Source organism: Cydia strobilella, chromosome 5 (genome assembly GCF_947568885.1).
Source record: "Cydia strobilella chromosome 5, ilCydStro3.1, whole genome shotgun sequence".
Taxonomy (NCBI): Eukaryota; Metazoa; Arthropoda; class Insecta; order Lepidoptera; family Tortricidae; genus Cydia; species Cydia strobilella.
Window position 1 is genome coordinate 12595392 of NC_086045.1, and position 22497 is coordinate 12617888.

The 22497-nt window shown below is 35.6% G+C and overlaps 1 protein-coding gene across 1 annotated transcript in view; it reads left to right on the forward strand.

Moving 5' to 3' along the window:
• LOC134741698 (uncharacterized) overlaps positions 1-11778 on the forward strand; it is a 491852-nt gene extending 480074 nt beyond the window's left edge. The window contains exon 8 of the mRNA XM_063674576.1: positions 11709-11778. The gene's annotated coding sequence lies outside the window, so the exon portion shown is untranslated. The remainder of the gene's footprint in view (positions 1-11708) is intronic.
• Positions 11779-22497: the final 10719 nt, after the last annotated feature.

Below are 22497 nucleotides of genomic sequence, written 5' to 3' on the forward strand. Positions count from 1 at the left end.
TTCTGGTTTCCAAGGTATATACAAAATAAATTCTTAAAATATCAAGCTGGGTTTAGGTATACATACTGTTCTGGAATAGAAGAATGGTTTGTTTTAGGGAACCCTTGGCAGGCAAGAGCAGTCCAATGGGAGGAGTCAGAGTGGAATAATGCTCGACTTGATATTTCTGTCTCATAAAATATAGTAAATAATCTTAGTACTTCGTTTGTGCGTCTAAAGACTAGAAATACAGTCTATTCTTTTAGTTTTGGGGATTGGGAAAAAGGGATCAGTATCCCTAGCTTTTGAACCTAAAAAAAATAAGTAATTTTGATTGATTGATGATACTTGGCGCTTCTTTCATCAAATCATCTAGGAATGCATAGGATTGCGAAGCGTTGGTCATAGCCCGTCTGGCTACAATGTTAGGATAGGTGACCCGAATGATGTTTTGAAACGGGCTAAGAGTTTTCTGACCCGCATCGAGCATGCGAAGCAGTACGTGTGGACTCACACATCGTTTAGAAGGTGATAGTATAATTATAACTTTCCTAAAAAGCTAGGGTGTAAATGGGCTCATCCCAGGAGTACTGCTTTGTATGTTATCCCGAAGACTTAATAGGCGTAGCGGGACTTCACCAAAAACATTTTTAAACTCATTTTTCCAACAACATTTTTAACCTCATATTAACCATATATGCTGCAATTACCTAAATAACATCATATGTAGTAAACCTTCATCAGCATTTACTTTACACGAATAGATTTAATAAAAATGTAAAATTATTTACGTCACTACGCTCAGCATTCAATTATGGAATCCTTCGTTTTGTTCAGGATTCTATGTACGCCCTCGCCGTCAATACGTCATATTGCTTCCTTTTACACTTATTTCTACTCTTGTAACTATTAAAATATTCCTTTAATTATTCCTTAGTATCATAATCAAATATATTTTCAATACCATAAATATTTATTCCTTAAAATTTAGGTAATAGTAGTAATAGAATCAGAGTCCAAAATTTAACTGTTACTCATTAAAGAATCTAGGGTACCGCGGTACACTTCGAGGGGTCCTAACTATTATCTAGACGATCACATGGCCAAATTATTTAAGTAAGTAAGTAAAGGGTTTATATATGTATATATGTATTTATTTAGGTTAAGTTAGAGGTAAAGTAGAGGTGTATGTATGGGGAGGGTTACACGCGTCTGCACCCAATGTCGCTGTTGTATGATCTATCATACGAGTGTACAATTTATAAACTTTAGGTCGGAAACCACCACTTCTTTTAATTTTTTTCCACCTGTTGTAATCCATTTTAAATTGAACTAAAGCAAACGCGGTTTTTATTGTTATCATCAACAAAATGGCGATTAAATGTTGTAAAAGATTTCAAATAGCTTTCATTCGACTATTCAGCTGAATGATAGCCGTCAAAACAGCCTTTTCTCAACTTCAATATTCAAGTTGAAAGAAAGTCTTGCATACAGCCATAATACGACTATTTGGTTGAATGAACCGCCTTTACTCAATAATTCTGCTGTTAGAACTGAATGTCGAAAGATGGCGCTATAAAAGCTGTTTTGATGACAAATTAGCAATTTGGTTACTTTTATACAACCTTCTTACGGGGCATATCAGTCGTAAGAAGGCGATCGAGAGATACCTTTATACAATTATCGAGTAAAAGCGATATGAGTTGGTCGAGAGCACGTTTACTCGACAAGTTTATGCGACAAAAAAGCCTTCAATGCTAAACAGTCGAGAGAGTTGCTTTTTTACGGCTTTTTGATAACGAGAGATCTTTCATACGACTGTTTTTCGACTTAATAGTCGAAAGAGTGAAGCTTATTCGACATAATTTGCTAGTTGGGTAGGCCTTAAAACACTCGTAAACCACACTTTTATTTTAAGGTTGCATAAACTACTATTAACCGACTTCCAAATCTCAAAAGGAGGAGGTTATCAATTCGATTGCTTTTTTTGTTTGTTACTCTATATCTCCGTCATTTCTAGACGTCATTTCTCAAGTACATATATACAGATTGGTCCCGTTTTTGTCAAAACGCAGTTCTGATGATAGGATCCATTAGGAATTGATTGATTTCATCAAAAAATCAAGCATTTACATTTAAAAAAGTGACATTTGATGAAGTGGAACTGCTGATGATTATCAGAATGGAACTCTTCAACGACGCATAGTTCACGTTTGGCGATTTGTCCTCTTCGTTATGTTTGTTAAGCAAGTTAGGTTTTCAAGACATATATTTGTCAAGCTCGAGTTCTGATGATGGGATCCATGAGAAATCAAGGGAATTTCTCAAATAAGGCATACATATAGTGATTTTTGTATTTACATCAACAAATCCAGCATTTGCATTTAAAAGAGTGACATTCGATGAAATGGAACTGCTGATGATGATCAGAATGGAACTCTTCAACGACACATAGTTCACGTTTGGCAATTTGTCCTCTTAGTTACGGACCCGGACCCAAACTTGGTCCCGGGCTCGGACCCGGACCCGGATTTGGACATGGTCCTGGACCTGAACGGGGACCCGGACCTGGACATGTAACTAGAAAAGTGGGTTACGTTAGGTTTGAACTGCGATACTCACAGAACCGAAATGCTATCAGAAAACTGCGATGCTCACAGAAATGAAATGCCACTAGAAAATCATTCAAATCATCATAGAAAATCATTCAATCATAGAAAATCAATCATTCCGCGCGCGCGCGCTCTGCGAGTGGACGTGTGGTGTAGTTTTGCTCTCTTTATATAGTTACGATATAAACAATTACAATGGTGCAGTGCAAGAAGTGCAAACTTTTTGTGTCGGTGTCTAAGGAGGTTACTGTTAAGTGCAAAGCGGAGTCCTGTGATGCTATTCTTCACAAAAAGTGTGCGAAGAAGGAGATGTGTGAGGACTGTTTTCTAAAAGAATCTGGCAGCCCAGCTGGATCAAAGCAGGATGGGGCCAGCAAGGCCAGGATAAACATCAAATCGGGTGAATCTACATTAGAATCCGTGCTCAATGAATTGAATGGCAAGCTGGACGTTGTACATAATATAGAAAAAAAGCTGGATGAATTAAAAGATAATGTGGATTTTTATTCAGCTCAGTATCAGCAATTGATGGAATTTAAAGAAAAGGCAGAGAAAAAAATGAAAGCGCTGGAACAGAAAAATATTTTCCTGGAAAAGTGCAATAAGGCGCTGGAAGAAAGAATTATGGACTTAGAGCAGGAGAAGAAAGAAAAAAACGTGGAAATAGTGGGGGTGGAGAAGAAGCAGGGAGAAAATACAACGGAAATAGCAAAGGAAATAGCCAAAAAACTCAATTTAGATCCCCAGGACATAAAATGCGCAATGAGGGTCGGACGAGAAAAGGCGGGCGACGCTAAGCCGCAGCCGATTGTGGTCAGGCTCAAGTGTAGGAACTCGCGTAACAACTGGCTCCTGGCTAGAAAGAACCGGGTCACTAACAACACTGTTTATGGTAACGGAAGCGATAAGCCTGTCTACATTAATGAGGACCTCCCTAAATTCAAACGACAGCTGTTTTGGTCAGCTAAAACACAGCTAAAAGATATATGCAGATATATATGGATTCAAAATTCCAACATACTAGCTAGAAAAGAAAACGAAGCTAAAATCTTCAAAATAAGGTGCGAAAAAGATATTGATAACATAGTAGCATCTAGTCACTAAGCAACTAGCTGTGTGAATACACTACGCGATTTCTTTCACTAACAAAATTCAACGTGTTCACGGATAATTCGGATACTTCGTCGGAAGTGGAGTACTCACGGTACAAAAACATAGACATATGGAGTACATCAATTAGTAACAAAATAAATAAATTTAACATATTGCATTTAAACATAAGGTCGTTGCGTAAACACTTCAATCAACTACTAGTTCTAATTAACCAAAGTAAAAGTCAAATAGATGTGATTATTCTTTCCGAAGTTAACATAAAGAAGGAGGAAGTCTCATGCTACAAGGTACACGGATACAGTACCTACTCAAAGACAAGGGAAAGTGCCAGAGGAGGGGGCTTAGTAATATATGTGAAAAATGAAGTTAATTTTACTATGGAAGATGTTAATTACCTAGGTATGGAAGTATTGTATGGAATTATACGCCTGGACAAGAGAAAAATCAATTTACTATCGGTTTACAGACCACCACAAAAGAATAAGATTTTATTTATAAGACACTTGGAATTGTTTATTCAACGTATGCAAACTTGCGAAGATTTAATAATTATAGGGGATATGAACATCGACTTATCTAAAAACAATATGAATGCAACTACCATTAGTTACAAAAACACCTTGTGTGGATACGGCCTACAGTGCGGCATACCAAGTACAGAGATAACGCGGGAGGCTATTGTGAGCGGGCGCCTGGAGACATCGTGCATAGACCATGTGTGGGTGCGAGCGGGACGGCAACACGTGCAAGATGCGCATACGGCGGCGAGTGTGATAGAGTGCGGTATATCGGACCACCATATGGTAGGCATAAGTTTGGACTTTGATCATAAACATTGCAAAAATTCATTGCAAAAAAGTATGCGTTCAGTGTTAGATGATAAACAAGTTATGGTAAAATTAGATAACTACGACTGGTCGCAATTACTTCTCATAGATTGTCCTTTATTGTTGTATCACAAATTGTGTCATGTATTTGAGTCAATTTATCGCGAAAGTACAGTTACAAAAAGTGTTAAACGAGGTAGGATCACCCAGCCATGGATAAATAAAACGTTGTATGTTATGACAGTTAAAAGGGACGAGTTGTTTCGTGTGTGGAAAGCCTCGCCAAGTAATATGAACAAACGATTAGAATACACAAAATACAGAAATAAGGTAAATAAACTAATAAATACTGCAAGAAATAAGTATCGTAGACAAGAAATAAAAGAATGTCAAAATGATTATAAAAAAATTTGGAGTACAATTAACAGCTGGTTAGGGCGATTAAAATTAAATGTAGATGAGGTAATCCTCCGATACTTAGGAAAATTAGATAATGTACATAAAATTTGTACCAGATTTTCTGAAACTTTTACCCAGGAAATTGTAAATATTAAACATATATGTAATGTTAAATTCATGGATCGTAACTCTTATGTTAATAAAATTGATTTGTCTTTTAGGTATAAAAAAGTGTCTGCTATTGATGTTGAAAAGATTGTTAGTAATTTAAATTCAAAAAAAGCGCCGGGCATTGACCAAATAAGAACACAAGACATTAAGTACATTAAAAAGCAATTATGTCCCATTCTGGCTAAATTCGTCAATATGTGTGTGATAAAAGGTGTTTATCCAGAAAACCTAAAAAAATCTCTTATAAGGCCAATTTATAAAAATGGAAATCATTTGGATTATACAAACTACAGGCCTATCGCAATCCTTTCAGTAATTAATAAAATTGTCGAGAAGGTGGTTGTCGGACAAGTTTCAGGTTTTCTGGAGAAGCATAACATACTTACAGACTCGCAGCACGGGTTCAGGAGAGGTCGAAGTACGGGATCGGCTCTGGCACAGTTCTCGGATGAAATCAACAGCCGTCTAAACGAAGGTAAACAGGTGCTTGCGCTTTTTATAGACTATAAAAAGGCATTTGATACCCTCGACCATGAAGTGCTTTTGCAAGCAATGCGGGAATGTGGCATAGACGGCCCCGTCAACGACTGGTTCCGCAGCTACCTGGCGGGCAGGACCATACGCACGAGCATCGCCGGCGCCATGGGCGCGGAGTGTGACGTCACGCTCGGGGTGCCGACCGGCTCGGTGTATGGCCCTGTCGGCTATCTAATGCTGGTCAACAGTGTTGTAAACGTTATAAAGAAATGCAAGGTATACATGTATGCGGACGATATGTGCCTACTATATTCGCATACAGATATATCAGAGGCTCACAGTTGTATCCAAAGCGACTTCGACGAGATTGCTAAATGGGCCCACGATAACGGAATAATTATAAACTTATCAAAAACAAAAAGTATGCACATATATTCCCCATACAACCGCAGGGCTAAGTCGGTTAATTATAATGAGATAGGTGTGATAGGACACGGATACGATTGCTTGCACAACCAAAAGGATAACAAATGTAACTGTGAACCGCTAGAATACGTAAATACTTATAGGTATCTAGGTATGCATATTGATCATAATTTTAACTGGAAAGCACACATAAATGTGGTTTGTTCCAAACTACGCTCAGTAATGAGCAAAATGTACTACTTACATAAATTAATTAGCAAAAAAACTATGCTTGTAGTGTATTACGCACTAGCGGACTCAGTGATAGGTTATGGACTTAATGTATATGGCAGAACCTTCCAAACGTATATCGATAAAATTAAAAAGCTCCAGATAAGGTCACTGAAATACTTATTGGACAGCAAAACTAAAAATAAGTTGAAAGGCGAATACGAAAAACTTTATAAAATGTATAAAATATTACCTGTGACTCAAAGAGTGCAATATTTGATAGCCATAGATAATTACTGTAATAATAAGTTTAAAGTCCCTAAACAAAGCAGATATAGAACAAAAAATATTAGATTAAAGAAATATGTGCAACATTTTGTCAAAAATTATTATGGTAGGAGAACAGATAAATTTTTGGTCCCAAAAATATATAATGAAATAGAATGGTTAAGAGGAGATAATAAATATAGCATATTGGAAGTAAAGAACAAATTAAAAAAAACACTTATAGATAACTTACCTTGACTTAGCAACCGTGTATTATTATTTAAATTATAATTGTTGTTGTTTGTTTTTAGCATAGTGTATCCTTTAGGTAGAAACATTTATTTGTAAAAGGATGCTTTATTACTTTATTATATAGGTATATTTTTTCTAAGACTAACTTTAATGTCAAACTTAGGGTAAGCATAGTAAGATAGCAACTTAAGTAAGCATAAAATTGTAAAAAAGAGCGCTTTCTCGCCAACAAACTGCATACGCAGTTTGGCGAGTAATTTTGAAATTAATTATGTATATGTGCCTTTGAAAAATAAATGAAAAAAAAAAAAAAAAAAAAGTAGGTGGTTTTACTTCTGTGGAGCGTAGACTGTGCTCGGATTTCCGAAGAGAAGAAGCTGTACACAACGGCTCGAACGCGCTGGCCGGAGATTTCGCGAAGATTGCTGCTTGTTGACCATTACCACCATTACCGGGTTAGTATGTGTTAGGAGTTAGTAAAAACACATATTAAGGTTATAACAATACTGGTTAGTGTTAGGTGTTACCTCTGGTGAGGTTGTAGAGAGAGTGAGAAATTGCTTCCCTGCGTAGGCGTATTTATACATAGCAGTGTTTCCTTCTCGATACCCTTTTGGGAGGGTGTGAGGGGCTCTTCCGCATCCCTGCTGTGGAGCCTGTCTAGTGTCGCACCCCACCTTGTGGGGTGGTCGTTCATCTTCATTGTGGGGACGGCTGTGCGATCTGGTGTAAGCCAGCTTTATCGCTACTGGCCGTTATCCAACCCTACGACCCTTACCGCCTGGGGGGGGGGGGGCTATTTATACACGCGCGCGCCGTTATAGCAGCTAAACGACGCCTATTGGTCACGTGGGTGTTGCGTGCAGAGTACGCGGAACTTTATTGAGCCAATCAGCTTACGACTATTACATTTCTTAGGGATTAAGGTAATTTTTATTATTGGGACATGTGATTCTTATACCTGGAAGTGGAACATATTGATTGACTTACACTTTTACACACGATATGAAACATAAAAAATACACGAAATTGTACAAAATGATCAAATAAGACATGGTAAAATATAACACAAATTCTCATTAATGGTTGAATAAAATACCTATACATTTAAAGAGAATATAAAACGTAAGACCTAAAATTATACATGCTTAATCTTATAGCTATGTGCGACAACCTCATTTTCTACATAATTAGCAAAAGATGCTGTTTTTATCATTTCATTGTATGGAATCGTGCACCATCAACAATCCCACGTGGAAGTCGGTTCTTTTTTCTTAAAAATTATTCAAAAACGATTGTCGGTCATGTGTTTGAACAGGAAAGTTACAAAAATGATTACGAACAATGTCGCTACGCAACTCAGTTTAAAATACATCACCTCTTTAACATCAATCACTCTCAAAAATTGACATCATTATATAAACGTAACAAATTTAAACATTAATTAGGCCATGAGAGCACGGGGGAAAATCGCTTGAAACGAGCGTGTCATGAGTGAAAATAAATTACATTATATCCTCTTGGTCCGTACATTTGTCTCTGTTCCACCCGATGGGGTGACAAAGCTAGTAAAATTAAATATTAAGACTTTTTTCTTGGTTAGATTGTGAACGGGCCATGATAATTTAATTATTAAGTATTGATATCAAACGAAATGTGATGATTTTAATACACCATGGATTGAAAAGACGCATAGATTTAATTTAATATTTATTTCCGTTACCCTTGTGCATAAATAAAAAAAGGAAAGGCAACTTGTGGCGAGCTGTTGGGGAGTAGCGACCCCACGTACCCGAGTGCTCCTGGGAAGTTCTGTTACCCGCAAGTAGGGTAGGTGGGACAGGATTTTCTGCCTCTGGCTTGCCTTGACCGGCCGGCCAGAGTGGAGTCGTTAGAGCTATAAACTCCAGGGGTGGAAGTGAAAGACGCATAAGACGAGAGTTGGCACAGTGGCTGTTAACAGCCACTGGGTAGAAAGCGACGCACACCTCTCGACACCCCTGAGCCGTTCACACCAAACAGACAGACAGACAGACAGACAGCATAAGACTCTGCTGTAAAATATAACTATAAAATATACTATTATCACATACATTTCATCAAAAACAATGCTAAAAGATAGTGTTTGGATAATTATGAATAATCATTAAAAATTCAAACTATCTCAAGTCTCAATTCACAACTATCTCAGTCAAAATGTTCGTTTTCTGACAAATCTTGGTAAGTACATTTAATTTTCCCCGTTAGTGTTTTTAGCGTTCCGTACCCAAAGGGTAAAAACGGGACCCTATTACTAAGACTCCGCTGTCTGTCTGTCTGTCTGTTCTTCTGTCACTAGGCTGTATCTCACGAACCGTGATAGCTAGACTGTTAAAACTTTCACAGATGATGTATTTCTGTTGCCGCTATAACAACAAATACTAAAAACGGAATAAAATAAATATTTAAGTGTGGCTCCCATACAACAAACGTGATTTTTTTTATCGTTTCTTTGCGTAATAGTACGAAACCCTTCGTGCGCGAGCCCGACTCGCATTTGGCCGGTTTTTTATACCTATGTTCTTTGTTTTGCAAATTAATTATTTTCTGTCTTGTAGGTAAAAGTCAATGAAACGAATTTACTGAAGTCGATTAATTAAAATATTAAATTTCCAGGAAACAAGTACCGTCCTGAAACAATGTGCTTTCAAAAACGTCGTACTAAATTAAATTCCATGAGTAAAAATCGCAAAATTGGCAAAAAAAAAGTAAATTTCCGCAGTCGTTCCTACTTCCTACCCGGACAAGCCGCAAGTTATCGCTGTTCATGGCTCAACGGGTAAAATAAATATGACTGCTGTCTATTTATTTTTGTTTCTGTCTTTATTACGATTTCAATAAGTACCTTTTTAATACAGTTGCTCAAAAAATGCTACTTTACGTAGCCGTTTAGCGTTCGCAGTTAGTTTGTGCGAGCTAAAGCCTATTTTTTTATTGCGTAGACTAAAACGACATTTCATGTGTTGCTAGTTTTTTACGTCTTATAAATAGTGATGTGCTACAACCGGTACTAACCGAAAATAAACTATTGGGAGGTACTTATATTTGTTGATGAAGTGTCTGTAACACAATGAATGGATAATCCGTGACGTGCTAAAAGGGGACACTAGGAGAGGTATTAAAAAGGGTGAAATAGTGCAGGTAAAAATTTGAGGAAATGGAATAAAAAATATCCTATGTCCTTTCCCGGGACTCAAACTACCCCTATACAGAATTTCGATTAAATCGGTTCAGCTGTTTAAGCGTGAAGAGGTAACAGACAGACAGACAGACACACTTTCGCATTTATAATATTAAGTATGGATTTCCTATCATGTAGCGAGTAGATTTTATTTATTGTTTATTTTAAACCTAAAATTAATTTAATATTTATCGGTTATTCACAAACCGAAATCAAAGATCAGCACTGTTTGTTTTAAGCTGGTATCATTATTTCTACATTTGACATTTGTGGTAGTCATTTTAGCCTACGCAATAAAAAAATAGACATTTTTTGCTTTTTACTTTCCAGCTTTTTGAAATTTAATTCTGACCGTAATCGATACGTCGACACCAAAGAGTTTGGATGTTCAAAAACTTTATATATTTTTAATAGACATTGATTACGTACAATAGTTATTTGTTATACAAGGGTGCAAAGTTGTATTTTACCAGCGAGTGTGGAATTGAAACACGAGCAAGCGAAAGGATTAGAATCCTGAGTGTAGCAAGTGTTTCAACACACGAGAAGTAAAATACATTTGCACCCGTGTGTAATACAAAGCTTTTCACCTCACTATAGCGAGGAAAGTGCAACATCCACAGGCGTTAGATCATCTGCATCACTGAAATCATTCATTTTTTACGATATTATAACAAAAAACTCTCGAAAGTCTGTACATACTTTTACGTGAGAAGGTTTAAAGTAAAATTTTTGTTGTCAATGTTGACATTTCTGACGTATGAAATGTCAATTATGCATTTTGAAATTGCATCGACTTGTGCGTTCAGAATTATATTTAACATAATTATTAAAAAACAAACGTTTATTATGGAATTTTAAGGTTTATGAATTAAAATCATTAAATAAAGCTAAATCTGGTATTATTTATTAGATTCTCAAACCATTTATTTAATGATAATTAATATCGAACGAACCATTATTATGAGCGTTTTACGTTTTGTTATCTGTCAACCTACATAAACACGCTCCATCCAAGGTCAAATAACTTTCCCCACTAGTGGATAAAATGCGTTTTTCCCAGCTTGTTTTAAAGGATAAAAGACGGCTTTCCGAGCTAGTGAGGGGAAAAAAATATTGCTACACGATATAAAGTAAATATTTATTTGTGTTGGGTTTGTATGGTTTTATTACCTTTACCTTTTATAACCATGGTTTTTGCATTAAATAAATGAATGAATGAATGAATTATATAAATAAAACGTTATAAAATACGATATTTCACTTGTAACTAACATTGAAGATCTGGCTGTGTTAGAAGAAAAACAATGAAAAACCGGCGCCCGCTATTTTCACTTAGAATTTAGTTGTATCAAAATAATCAACTTAAATTGCAAATGTAAGAGTGTTTTTGTGTGAAATGAGTTAATGTGATTAATTTTGGCAACGTAAATCAACGCTGGACGTAGTTTACAGTGCTGAATAATAAACAATATCATTCAAGTTCAAGGGAAAATTCATAATTGTAAGAGTAATGTAGTTTATGTAAAAAACCGGCCAAGTGCGAGTCGGACTCGCGCACGAAGGGTTCCGTACCATTACGGAAAAAACCAGCAAAAAAAACACGTTTGTTGTATGGGAGCCCCATTTAAATATTTATATTATTCTGTTTTTAGTATTTGTTGTTATAGCGGCAACAGAAATACATCATCTGTGAAAATTTCAACTGTCTAGCTATCACGGTTCATGAGATACAGCCTGGTGACAGACAGACAGACGGACAGACGGACAGCGAAGTCTTAGTAATAGGGTCCCGTTTTACCCTTTGGGTACGGAACCCTAAAAACGTCGTTCAATGTAGGTGTGAAAGTGTTATTATTTACTTATGCCGTGTCTTTTATTCGCCTGGCTCATACTATTGTTCTATTATCTTAAGTTATTTATGCCCGTGTAATTATTATTTACAACGACGGGACTTAATCGCGTAAAATAAGTATTAAACCCACCTCCGACGTTTCGAGGACGGCGTTGTCCCCGTGGTCTCGGAGCCACGCCGAAACGTCCTCGAAACGTCGGAGGTGGGTTTAATACTTATTTTACGCGATTAAGTCCCGTCGTTGTAAATAATAATGAGTAAAAATCGTGAAAGTTTAAATCAGTGCCCGTGTAATTGACTTTGATGCGATACATAACAACAGTTATGGAGGCTTATTATGGTTGTAATAAAAGGTAATGCATTTAATCTGGATTTATTATGGATATGATCTATCAGCGTCAAGAGTGAGGTTTCTGAGTGAAGAAATATCAATTTTGACATTGAAAAATCATATCCGTAAATAATCAGATCAAATGTGACGTTTTCAACCAAAAGGTACCACATTGTCGCTAATCGATAAGGTTTATTTCAAATTGAAGTTATATGGAAATAGCGCCTTATTGGCAGCAGACAATAAGTACCCTTTTGGTTGAGAATAGCACAAATGGATTACCTATTATTACCATCAGAATAATCCTCCTAGTCAACTTTAGTTCTCCACATGCGATAGAACCTTTTTTTTTTTAAGTAATGTATACACGTTGTTTCATGACCCACTGAAAACCTAAAAACAGTTTGTTCAGAATCGATTGGAAAATCGATTGCGCTATATTTTAATGGGGGTAATTTTTTAATTTTTTATTATTATTTTTACATGCTCAGTCTACAAGTTTGTAATGCAATATCAATAACTAACATTTGACACGTTATTTGTCAATGAGCAACACCCTTAACTTGCCATTGGTAAACCTTATCTCGTTGCAGTAAGGTATGGAAATCGTCAGTTAACAGCGTTTACGATTACTAGCAAATTGTTTGATGTCACTAAAACGACGAAGTATCTTGTGTAGAATTACCAGTCGAATATAATTGTTAAGAAAACTAAACAACGCAATTTTTTTTTTTTAATATTTATCGGATTAAAGAATAAATACTCAAAATGAGTTTAAAATAAAATAAAACTGTTGGGGTCTCTCAGGTTTTCAGTGGCTCAACACCGTGTATAGTTATAACCTGTACCTTTTTTAAGGGTATCCATAAAAACTGCACTGTAGTGTTTCTCATAATAAAACAGGGCAACTTCTTAATACTGCATCGACCATTTATAGCACAATCGGATTAAGTCTCACCTCGAAATCCTTCCAAAGATATGAAATTTGGTATGTATGTTAATTAAAGGTCTCTTTAAATCTAAATCTTAATAATAATTGTGCTATTAGTGGCACCCTAATTGGGAGGATAGTGTTTTTTAATAAACCAATTACTTTATGTATAAATCAATCTATTACTATTGTTGTCCTTGTCACATAGTTTTATTTCGCTTATTTTCCGCTTTATCAACTAAACGGAAAATGGTGGCCACATATGTGACAAAGACCAAAAGTTGGGGAATCAGTAGGAATCAATAGTAATTAATATCTGGGAGATCGAGCTTTGCTCGAAAAACAATACATATAAAAACTCAAAAATGCGCGTTTTCCCAGAGATAAGACCTAGCTAGATCGACTTTTCGCCCCCGAAAACTCCCATATAGCAAATTTCATCGAAATCGTTAGAGCCGTTTCCGAGATCTCCGAATATATACAATCATACAAGAATTGCTCGTTTAATGGTATAAGGTATAAAGTACTGATCTATACAAAAAGTAATTGTTTTTTTATAAAACACAATTCCCCCAATGAGGGCGCCACTGGACGGGCAATGCAGTCTTAAGTGCAGGAGAAGGAGATTAAAAAGCGTAGGTACGTCCAATTTAATTATTTCTGTTGAAAATTGTTATGTAATTATTTCATTCTTATTTTATAAACTGTCCACTTTATTTATACATAATATGTGATGTGATTCATATATTATGTAATAATAAAGTTGATAGTTAAAGTAAAAAGTAAAAAAATACTGCAACTAATACGTACGATTGATCTGCTTTAAAGAAAATAGAGAACCTTAATCATAAACACGCGAACAGCCCTACATCCTTCTACCATCATGTCTCCATAGCAATTTAATTAACAAGTAAAAATAAAAATTGCTTGGTCCGAGATGTTATTTTTTTTATTATAGCGACATCTCTCCGTCAGCCATGTAACTAACAAAGCAGACGTGCAGGGTATAAGTTATCACCAAGTTACCCACAAATTGTAGCCAAGCGCTCTAAATCCCTCTGCATCCACTTAAAAGAGGGCGCTGTGATCAACGAGGGGTAGACTATTTTCTTTAAAGTGGGGTAATGATTTCAAGAGGTAACGCTAGATGTCTCTGTTTTAAGAATTTATTTTAATATTATACATTTTGGACTTGTTTTTCCTTATTTATTTACTAGATATCATTCCTAGATATTTACTAAGCCCCACGGTAAGTTCAAGATGGCTTGTGTTGTGGGTAGTCAGACAACGATATATATAATATATAAATACCAAAGAGGATATAATAGGATAGAGCGGTACTGTCATAGCAAAGATAGATATAACCAAAGATAGATATATAACTCCTATTATATCCTCTTTGGTCATAGTAAAGTTTGAAGCCACATTAAATTCACTGCCATCTATCGACACACGATTAAAACTAAAAATAAAAATATCAAAAAAAGTATTTATACGGATAAATGTTTTTTTTATTTGCAATATTTGCATTAATTATTTTTATATTATTTTGACCCATGTTCTTTCACAGATAAGCGTTAAAATTGTTAAATAACAAACGAAACCGTCAAAGCCATCTATACGAGAGTAGGCCAAAGGTAGTGGCGCCATCTGATCGAGAATCCAATTTTATTGATTTTCGAGGCACGTTTTTTTCTTAGACTGTATCCATAAAAACAACCATGACTCAGGAACAATTATCTGGTGTCATCACACAAATATTGTGAGGGGTAGGTCGATAGGAGCCTCCCTCAACAGGATGAATAAATTAAAGGCAGGATCCAGGACGATCAGGGTATTTATTATTAAAATAAGAAGGCACCTGCAACAATACAGGCGAGAGTCACTGTCTGATGCGCTAACAAATAGAGATAAAACACTTTCCTAAATTAGTTAACTATTATAAAACTTACAATTTCATGTGCCTTTGAATGTAGGTAGAACAGATGCGCTGTTACAATAACGCGTGCACATAACACAATGCACTTGCAGTAAATTCACTATATAGATCACAATTTAAAGTATTATACTGAATACTATGATGCACTGCAGGAAATAAATCTTTACTCAGCGAAGTTTTGTATTGAACTGAAAATTATTACCAACGAAATGGATTTGAAGAAAGATTTGAATTTAAATAGCGAATTTAGGAATTATATTGTGCCAGGAATAATACAAAAGTTGGTAGTGTAACGTTCCGTTACACGCACCGTCACAAATATATGCCCTTACCGGGATTCGAACCCGAAACCAGGGCTCGGAACCGGTATTTTTTTTAAACCCCGAAATAGCCCAATATTTTGAATTTTTTTATGCTCATTACGTAGGACTGAATCATGTATTTAGAAAACAATTTTGCATTATTAAAAAGTCCCATTAAAAATTAAATTATAAACAAAAGAACGAAAAAGAACGTAATAATACCGGTATTTTTGTATGGAGCAAATACCGACCGATACGGTTTCCGACCCCTGCCCGAAACCATCGGCTTCATAGGCAGGGTCACTACCCACACTAGGCCAGACAGGTCATCAAAACCGTTTAAAAACGTTTTTTATTTTTATGAATTTATGATTTCAGCTACATTGCAGCTTATTTTTTATTGTTTTAGTTACCTCTAAATATGTGTGCGTGATGTTAGATATTTATCGACAAAAACGCACGATGTGGGAAAAAATGAAAACTTTTATGGGACGACATTTGCACACATATACATATTGAGGCCGACCTCAAAGACGACATGGACATCGAACGGGAGCGGAGGGCCTTATCGGTGCGTATGATAGCTCGAAGGTTTGCGGGGTGTTCCAGGGGGGTTCGGGTTACTTAACTCTGTTTAGAGCGTTCTGTACTTCCCTGTATACCTGCAACCTTTGGGTTCAGTATTCGCAGCGGGCCTATGGGGCTCTCCGTGTCCAATATAATAACGCGTTCCGGGTGATTGTGATATTTTCTTGAATAACTTCTAAACTGTTTATTCTAAAACTATAAAAAAAAATATCTGAGATTCTCACAATGAGCTCTTTCATTTGATATGTAACACGATATAGTTTGAAAATCTTAATTTATTAATTTTCCTATTTACCCCCCAAAAGTGGCCCCCATGTTTATAATGAATTTGTTTACGTTACATGTCCGTCGTTGCCGCTATAACAACGAATACTAAAAAGTACGGAACCCTCGGCGGGCGAGTCCGACTCGCACTTGGCCTGTTTTTTAAAAGTTATTGAACAAAAGTGACACCGTTTGAGGAGTACAATCTAATTCAATTTATGTTTTAATTATTTGCTCGTGTTATGAGCCCCACCCGGTATTATGTTACGTTGTCAAAGAACAATGTGGAATTTCTCCCTTGGCTGATTTCTATCTCCGTAATGAATTTTTCAAAGGGAATAAATTTTAACATATCACTGCACGTTATCCAAAGGTCCGAGAAGTTCAATATGAATGGATGAGTTTCCATATAAAAGCCCAGAGAAAAAGGTCCACCCAATAAATTTTGTTCGCGAGTACACGTTGGATAAGTGGGGTTTATTTCCTAAGATTTGGGCTCTCCCAAGTTTGGTTCCGACAGCAAAAGGAGATAGGTGAAATAGGGCGGGGATAGCAATAGTTTTGCAGTTGTTGTTTCTGGCGCTTACTTATCTTTAATGAGAATAATTATTTTTTACTTTTTGATCCATTAAAGATCTGGAAAATAACTATTTAGTGGGTCAATTGATTATGTTCTATTTATGTAAAAAAAAAACTTTTAAGTTACGTACATGGTATCGAGTGCCTTCCTTAAAAATAAATATGTAGAGGTTTTTTTTCTATTTGAACTTCTTAATTTAGTAGCTACTCACAAAACACAGCTTTGTTCCAAATTTAAGTCACATATACTATACATATAGTTTGTTAAGTTTTAAATGGCTGTGACTGTGACATACAGACGCACGCACAGAAAATGCGATTTTGCTGACTGTTTTTAAGCAGCGAAGTACTCTTGATTGAGCCTCAGTAGCAGCAAATAGTTACTTCAGTTATTTGTTTTACAAGGGGGCAAAGTTGTTGTTTAACCTCTCGTGGTAATATTGATAACCGAGCAAACGAAAGATCCCACAATTAAGCCATGAGCGTAGCAAGTGGTTAGAAAAGTGGAATCTTGAGCATTGCGAGGGTTTCAAGGCACGAAGCTTTGCAATAATAGATTGCAATAGGGTATCTATCTGGATTCCTAGTATCCTCGTATATGTACTTATCGCAGGAAGCAGGGATAGCGGTGACAAATAATAAGACTGGTGCGTCGTTTAGGTAATGAACAATATATTCGGAAATGCCTATTCTTTTATACATGTTAGGTTGTGCTTAGACAAGCGAAATGCATTATGTGGCAGTAAACCAAAGTGTTACTGCTAAACACTGAAAGTGGACATTTACCACACTACAGCTTAAACAAATTTAGCCCCCGAGTGAAACACTAAATTTTTCACCACGCTAATGCAAGGAAAATACTAACTGTAAAATATCAAACAAAATCAAACTGAATCCATTTGAAATGAATGTTATTAAATATTTATCATTCAAAATCATCATTTGAAAGTCACAATTCTACTAGCCCGTATAAGGAAACTACCTACTCAAATTTTCCGTTTGATTAGTTTGCCACAAATGTGGAATGTGGATAAAATGCAACTTTTTCATCAGTTTTTGAACAATCAAGAATTTTGAACAATGAAGAGCGTTTATCAGCTGGTGTGGTGAATAATGAATAAAAACACTTTTGCGAATGGATCAAGCAGGAAAATGTATTCACAAAGTCATTACTGCTTTACTGAGAGTTCAAAAGTTTTAGCTCACTAGGGTAAATTATAAATTAGTACTATTTATTAATCTAACAAAACCAAATCAAACTTTAAAAAATATATATTATTGGTCATATTTATTAATAAACAATAAAGTTTTATTATAAAAAGTAGATATCTTAAAAAAGTAGTCTTACATTATAAATTATTTGTTACCTCTAACTTATCGATATCTCCATCTCAGTCCCAACCCTACGTCCAAGTCGAGATAAGTTCGACGTCTCGCCGTCTTCACTAAAATATGTAGCGACACGATATTGAAAAGTTCTCCTTTGTCGGACCAGTCTTATAGCCGTGAAACATTTGGACTTTTGTTCATTAAAAACTTACTTTGAATTGGATGTCGCAGTTCAAAGACCCAGTTAAAGGCATTTGATGAGGTTTGCGAATTGTTGAGGTTGCTTATTCTGTTTCTATTGAAGTTTAAAACTAAAATATTAAGTTGTGTATTTGCTCTATTTTTGTCGGAACTAAATAGTAATATAATAGGGCAGTAACAGCTAATATGGACCCATTAAGTATTTAGGTATGAGGAGTACTTGAATAAATCTAGATTACTATCGTTATTATCATCGTCATTTTAATTCACGGTAAAATACCCAAAAAAAATGGATTGGGCGCTCCTACTAAACAGATTTCACAATGAAACTACTCTACAGTGCACAACAGTGTATAGTCTACACCATCGGCAATGATGGTCCATTACAAAATGGGCGACGATTCCATCGTGTGAGCACGCGCACGATCATGGCCGCCACTTCCTTTGATGTTTGCCCAAAAACCGACAGAATTGCGATTACGCTCGATCGCCGATCATGGGCCACTGTAGGCCATTAAGCCCTCCATACGATCGGGATCACCTGCAATTAGTTGCCCATCATGGCCAATGATGTAGAGGAGCCATAAAGCTCTACAAGAAATTTTAGAAATGTATTGAATGCGCCATGTGCTTTCAAATGTCAAAACATGATGCAAAATTTATAAATTAATGTCATTCTTATGCGCACTGTATGTTTGACGTTATTACCTGAGTACTTTACGTTTGCCGTTGACATAAAATATAATAGGTATGTAAGTAGTCGTTATTTGAAAGTAACCTCAAAACGACAATTTTAAATAAATTAGACCAAAATACAATAAAATATTTCATTAATACTTGTACGTCGATGCCTTAATTTATGAATGAAAATGTATGTAGGTATCATGAACGAATTGAATAAATTATAAAACAAAGTTGTTACATTTACATAAGTTTGAAAAAATATAGAAAACTTCCATGAAGGAACAAAACCTACTCTGGAGATGTGCTAGGATGTGACAGGTACCTATTTAGGTAAATAAAAACTTAAATATATAACAAGAGAAAACAACTTGTAAAAAATAATTTGTGCTCGGTCACAAATATATGCCTTTACCAGTTTACCGGAATGCGAACCCAGGTTGTATTACTTGCAATCATTTAAATAATAATTATAAATTCTGAATTCGTGTCAATAACGGTTTATCCTATAAATAATCAATTTATACAATACTCACACGTACATTTTTAACATCCCATCAACTAAACGTCATCCAACTTTTTCGGCCCATGTTCCTCATTTTGATTGAAGTGCCTCACTAAAGGTGTCTTTATATGTAAAGTTCTTGTTCTTACAACAGGTACAAAAGGCCTCAGCTTCACGAAAACCATGATAACGATCAGCAATTAACACTCCAGCCCCGGACTTAGCCTTTACTGTATCCTTTGAAGTCTACTTCAGGATTTTTGAATGAGCCAGTTTTGGAGGCCTCTGGAAAATGTTTGACGATATTGACATCGCTTGTGGAAAATTTTGAAGAAGTCCTTTTGGTGCTATTTAGTGCGCTCCAGTTTTAAAATCTGCCACATTCCTAAAGGATACTAACACTACCTTTACCTAAGTACCTAAATGTCAATATCGGCGCCACAGTAGTAATACGAGTACACCCACCCAAAGTTGTTCTCGGCCTCGGATACGATAGACCGCCAAGCCAAATTCGAATTGTCGAATGCCATATTTTGTGTAAATGACGCAGTTTTAGTAGTCGTGCGAAGAATGATTAACATTCATGTAAATCATGAACAGCAATGAACAGTGAGGTTAGCACGGTCGCATTTTTATCGCTTGTCACCATGCCTGTCACGTTCTAACAAGTATGTAACCTTATGTAAGTGCAAAAGTGACGGGCATAGTGACAGGCGACAAAAATGGAACTGTGCTGCGCCCGCAGATTTCTTTTCTTTTTGTCGTATTGCTATGCACTTGAATGATAGTACATTACTACAGAAGCCGCTAAGTAAGGGGTTGCCGGCCGAATAGAATAGACGGCCGAACGTAGTGGTCTTCAGCAGAAGGACATGATGTCACGATCCTCAGTATTGAGGGACCGACTAAAAAAGAAACTGAAGTGCTTGTTGCTCATCAAAATAATTAAACTATGTGTATAAAACTGAAAAATCGAAAAACTCGAAAAATCCGGTTTTATCAAAGTTAAAACCCGGCTTTTGCAATTGGCTATAAACCCGGTTTTACTGGTTTTTTCGATTTCGGTGCAACTGGGTTTGTGACCCCTAGGTATGGGTGTTCAATGGGCGAAACATATTTTATAATACAGTTGCTCAAAAAGTGCTACTTTTCGTGGCTGTTTAGCGTGCGGAAAGTTGGTTTTCGCGAACTAGTGCTTTTTACTTTTCCAATTTTTTTAAATTTTTACTTGTTCCAATTCATGACTACTTATTGATGAGTGTTAATATTAGTTTCCTTTAAACGTCGTAATCAACATAAAAACCTACTGTTAATGTAAGAATATGAAAAATATGCATTTTTCATATTTTATTACTTACCTCTTCATCATTATAAGTATTATAACACGTTTATTTTTTAATGTTGATAAACCGTTCTTAATAAGTTGTCTGAATGGAACGGAACGCCTGTCAAAGAAGAGGCGTATTTTCTTACTGCAAGAATGTTTTAAGTTTCCAAAGGCAACATTCGATATTGTTTTTATAAATATACGATACACAAATAATCGTAAATAACGATATTTAGGTAATAATAGTACAATGTTTTATTATTTACAATTGTTTCTGTCTTATAGAACATGCATTTGAAAAAAAAACTTATTGAAGTGGGTTCACTAATAATAACAAAATCTATTCTAGTCGAATAAAAGCTAGAAAAACACCTCTTCATAATGTCAATGTCAATGATGTCAGTGTCACAGAATTAATAATATAAAAGTTTCGAATTCCATTCCTTACTTGTTGCTTTTCTTATTTTTTCGCAACTGTATTAAAAAACGTCGTTCGATACACGTGCGGATATGTCATTCTTCACTCGTCCCGAGTCTTGCCACTCGCCTACGGCTCGTGGCAAGATATCTCGGTACTCGTAAAGTAATGACATACTTTCCGCACTAGCATCGAAATGTACTAATTTTTTGTCCAAAGAATATTTCCAATATTACAATCACTAATACTAAATTAAAACGTAATTTACAATTGTTGGCTATTATTTCAATAACCAGCCTTCGTCGACTGATAAATCAGTTCTGATTAAGTGTCAAGAGTATCTCTCCGCATGGTTGCCTCGAAATCGCGGTTCGCAACCCAATGCATAAACCGATTTTTGGCCGCCAGCCAGTTACCTACCGTTCCTCTATTTGTATCGGATCTCCCTGAATATCGGGCTCTTTTAGCCTAAGTTTAGACCGGATTGGAAAAAGAAAATGTTTTCAATGGATTTATTTCGTATTTAAGACTTAAAAAAGAACAAGAAATTGACGGTAAAAACCGTGGAACGAGTTTTTTTATGAAGTATCTTTCTAGCTACAAATTGTTTTTACATTTTGATCAATTGTTCCATACTAAACGCCAAAACAAGTGTCAAATTGGCATGGAAAAAGTACTTTTTAACGACCCGTCAAAACTAATACTAAAATACAAACATAAAAATGGTATCGATGTGTTACTAAAATAATAAACTTTTGTTTTTAACCAAGAACTTTTAATTATGAGTAGTAGGTCCTATAAGTAATGAAAAATAGTCAATATTCCTTGTGATTTCAGTATGATTAAGCAAAATTAAGAACGCTGTATATTTTATAAATGTATTTCTACGAAAAATAAAAAAAATTAAGCATCTATATTCAAGATAAACGTATGACTTTACAATTAATTTTAAATATCTTCCTATATATTCCATCACACTTTAATTTTTAATAAAACCTAGTCCTATAGTCCTTGTGATTTCAGTATGATTAAGAAAAAGTAAGAACGCAGTATTAAAAAAATTCTGCGAAAAATTAAAAAAAAGTATAGCCTCTATTTTCAAGATATATGTATGACAAGAATTAATTTTTATTATGTCCTATATATTCTATTACACGTTAAAGGGTCTAGCAGGCTAAGCGAACAAGAAGTGCCCCCAACGACGGCTTTGGTCATCCTTTCAGGTGGTGTACTGGCAGGACATAAGAACACTCTAAGCTTAATATCAGTCCTCGATCTTCTTTTGTTTTCAAGT